Genomic DNA, 4,541 nt, shown 5'->3' with positions numbered 1-4,541 from the left:
ACTAAGATGACGAGGGTGCCCATCTGTCCTCCTGAGGTCGTCCCCAAGAAGAAGAAGCAGCTCCTCCTGAAGGGCCGTCAGGAGGGTGGGGCGTCCGACGATCATGCCTCAGGCCCTACGCCCACTGTTGGGGTGCCTTTCTCTCTCACATAGGAAGGCGCGCCCGGATCCCCTCACAGGACGGGCTCGGGGGCTCTCGTCTGGAGGACCTCTGATCTGACCAGTGTCACGAGGGAGGCGTTCGAGCACCATGTGAAGGCGTGCTTCAACGCGCGCTTCTATGAGCGGGGCGCTAGGCGCCATGTGTTCAGGAGTTCATCACCAAGGCGACCGTAGAGCTTCAGGAGGCGCGAGCCATGCGTGGAGAGAGTCGCCTCGCACCACTCAGCGCAGCTGTCGCCCCTGGCACGGGTGGCGAGCTGCGCGTCTGCGTCAACATCCCAGGCCTCAACATGGCTGCTTCTTAGGAGCTCTTCTGGCTGTCCCGCGTTAGCCGAAGTGGGGGCTACCCCTGCAGATTTTTTTGCATGCCTTTCGGTCTGCTGAACCTGGCTACCTCGCACCAACACTGCATGCAGGGTGTCTTGGCGGCTCACAAGGCCAGGAGGTGCTGGAACCTCGTGAGCCCCCCGGACCTCTGTAGCCCCTAGAAACTCAGGAGCCGGCCGGCTCGTGAGGAGCGACCTCTGCAGCATGCATCTTCAGCTACTCCAACACTTCTGCAACAATGGTGCCAAGTGACTTTTTGGTTTGTTCAGTTGAGGGCGCCCCTCGGGCTGCATTATCCTCAAGTTGTTATGGTCCGCCGCTGTAGCCTGTATCATTTTTGTGCATGTACCAGAACTGGCTTCGCCTCTTATGAATTTCCTAAAATATCACAACATGCATGTCCGGTGCTTCGCCACCATGAATGTTGTGCGCCCTCACAAGCCCGCCCACGACAGCCTCATGATTAAGGACTGGCACGACGTCTGTGCTCGGGTCCGTCCCTACAGCGTCGCTAAACCCAAGTGGCCGAGCTCTGTCTTGCGGGGCAGCTCCAATGCACGTCACCTCCCGTGGTCCTTGGTGCCCTGTTCTCGCATGAGATAATCGCGTGTGGATAAGTTAGGGCGTGCGACCCGATTCCTCGCCGCCACGGGAGCTGCACGTTGATTGTCTTTCTTTAGGATTATTGCATGAGAAGACTGGGCACGGCGTGTAACGCCCTCGATGCGGCTATAGCTCCCACGTGTCGAGGCACGACTTAGAGGCATAACCGCATTGAAAGCAATGTCGCAAGTCAGGCAATCATTACAACATCCCATGTAATATATAATAAAAGGGGGAGATAACATAGTTGGCTTACACTCGCCATGTCACATCAGAGTACATAAATAACATCCATCATACAAATCACTCATGGCCCGACTACGGCGCCAAAATAGAAAAGACCCCCAACATGCGACAAGGTCCTGAATCGATAACCCCAACTAGGCACCACTACTGATCATCCGGAAAAGACACATAGTAACGCTGTGAGTCCTCGTCGAACTCCCACTTGAGCTCGTAATCGTCAACTGGAGCGGAAACACCTGGACCTGCATCTGGAGTTGTAGTATCTGTGAGCCACAGGGACTCAGCAATCTCACACCCACGCGATCAAAACTATTTGAGCTCATAGGAATGGATAAGGCAAATATATGTGGAGCTGCAGCAAGCGACTAGCATATGTGGTGGCTAACTTATACGCAAAAGAGAGCGAGAAGAGAAGGCGAAGCACGAGCGAGAAGCTAAAGGAACATCCTGCGCAAGCATAACTCCAACACCGTGTCCACTTCCCGGACTCCGCCGAGAAGGGGCCATCACGGTAACACACACGGTTGTTTCATTTTAATTAAGTTTAGTTCAAGTACTCTACAACCGGACATTAACAAATTCCCATCTGCCCATAACCGTGGGCACGGCTTTCGAAAGATCAATCCCTGCAGGGGAGTCCCAACTTAGCCCATGACAAGCTCTCACGGTCAACGAAGGAATAGACCTCCACCCGAGACATTCCGATCAGACTCGGTATCCCGGTACAACAAGACATTTCGACAGGGTAAAACTAAACCAGAAACACCGCCCGAATGTGCCGACAAATCCCGATAGGAGCTGCACATATCTCTTTCTCAGGGCACACTCAGATTGTCCTAGGTACGGGTAGGCCAGCCCAGAGTTGCCCCTGGTAGCCACCGGTAGCTGACAGGTGGACCAACACTCAGAGGAGCACTGGCCCGGGGGGTAAAATAATGATGACCCTAGAGTCTGCAGAACCCAAGGGAAAGAAAAGGATAGGTGGCAAATGGTAAAACCAATGTTGGGCATTGCTGGAAGAGCTTTACTTAAGACGAACTGTCAAGGGGTTCCCATAATAGCCCAACCGTGTAAGGAACGCAAAATCCGGGAACATAACACCGATATGACGGAAACTAGGGCGGCAAGAGTGGAACAAAACACCAGGCATAAGGCCGAGCCTTCCACCCTTTACCAAGTATATAGATGCATTAATTAAGTAATATATATTGTGATATCCCAACAAGTAAATAAAAGTTCCAACAAGGAACGGCTCCAATCTTCCACCTGCAACTAACAACGCTATAAGAAGGGCTGAGCAAAGCGGTAACATAGCCAATCAACGGCTTGCTAGGACAATGGTGGGTTAGGGGATCAACATGGCAATTGGGAGGCTGACAAGCAAAAGGTAGGCATCGTAGCAGTGGCAAAGCAAAAGAGCGAGCAAACTAGCATAGCAAAGATAGTAGTGATTTCGAGGGTATGATCATCTTGCCTGCACAGTTGTCAGAGTTGACTAGATCCTCGCAAGCAAACTCAACGGGCTCCTCGGTAGCGAACTCGTCTCCCGGCTCTACCCAACAAGACAAACAAGCAACAAGGATACAATCAACCACGGCAAGACCAAGCAATATGATGAAATGACGATATGCTATGCGGGATGCGATGCGGGATGCAAAATGCAAGATATGACAGGAAATGCATGAACCTGGCATCAACTTGTAAAACCAAGTGTGCCACTGGATAGAGGGGATGAAATCGCTTGAAAACGAAATAAAGATCATTGGAATCGGAGCTACGGTTTGGAAATGGCGAGCGTTTTAAGATATGACACCGGTATGCGATTTACAGCAAGTAGGCATCTAAATGCAACGAAATGAACATGCTACAGCTACCAAACATAAAAAAAATACATGGCAGTGATGTACACAAGATGGTTGACAAAACACTAGCACTGAGCCATAGGCAAATTCATCCATTAAGAGGTTCAAACAAGCATGGCTAAAACGTAAATGCAAAACAGATTTCAGACTTAGTGAAATTAACACTAGTCTGAAATTTCAGATCACGATGCTCTCTTCGGAGCAGCAAAACAACATGATAGAAAACCTGAACATGACAAGTAAGAACATGGCATGGAGCTACTCAACAAGCTTAACAAAACACCCAAAGTGACCTGGGGCCAAAAGGATTCACAAAATACTCTACCGAGCTCGCGAACATAGCTCGAACACAATCAGTTTTCAGACTTAGTGAAAACTGAGACACGCTGAAATATAACTCCCGAAGGCATGTAAACGAGCTCGATGCACTCACTACGGTGCAAGTCATGGCAAGGAAAGCATATAACCAGCAAGAAGGCACAAAGTGCTAGCTACACATGGCAAGAACGAAGGCATAGCATGCATGAAACACTAACGGTAGCATCGGCAAAGTCGCAAACAAGTTGACGATCTGCCCGGATTAACAACGAAGCAAAAGTTGAGCTCGATTGAGTCAACCTAGATCACTCCACATATGTAACCAAAGACATGGATGGATAGTGCATAACATAAATATCAAAACTCCCTTACTGGTCATCCTCAAAATAGGCACGGATCACTAGGAAACAAGCTGGACATATAGCATCACGAACCAAAATATCCCAGACTTAGTGAAAATCACTAAGTCTCTGAAATCAGCAATCTCAGGTACCTCTCTTCGCAAGCTTGCACAAGACAACACACACATCCTAAAAATGCATGGGTGGCACCTCTGGAAAGAAGACAAAATGCTTAACAATTCATCCTAAAGGGGCACAGGCATATCATGCACGAATTAAACATGGCAAAAATGACAAAAGTGCATGATGAACTAACGGATCTGCAATTTAACTCACGAAGCCTCCTTCTAACAGCATTTTGGGTCTGAAGGTGACCTCAAATGCAAATGATGCAATGGAATGAAATGATGTACATGTCCAGGCGAAGATTTTGATATATCATATGCCCAAAACGGAGCTACGGTTGCGGAGATACAAGCAGTCAAAGAATGCATAAAAATCTGGGAGATTAGGGTTTCGGGGAGAGGTCAACCTAGCCCAGATCCAGATCTGGATCGGCACGCTTCCCGAGGCGGTGCCGGGGGAACACTGTAGCAGCCGGAGGCGGAGCTCGCCGGAGACGCGGCCGCCGGTCGGGGAGGAGGCTGCCGGGGCGGCGCCGGCGTGGAGGCGGGCGGTGCGG

Source organism: Triticum dicoccoides, chromosome 6B, assembly GCF_002162155.2.
Source record: "Triticum dicoccoides isolate Atlit2015 ecotype Zavitan chromosome 6B, WEW_v2.0, whole genome shotgun sequence".
In the NCBI taxonomy this organism is placed as follows: Eukaryota; Viridiplantae; Streptophyta; class Magnoliopsida; order Poales; family Poaceae; genus Triticum; species Triticum dicoccoides.
The sequence above is the reverse complement of the archived record's forward strand: the minus strand, read 5'-3'. Positions refer to the sequence as shown.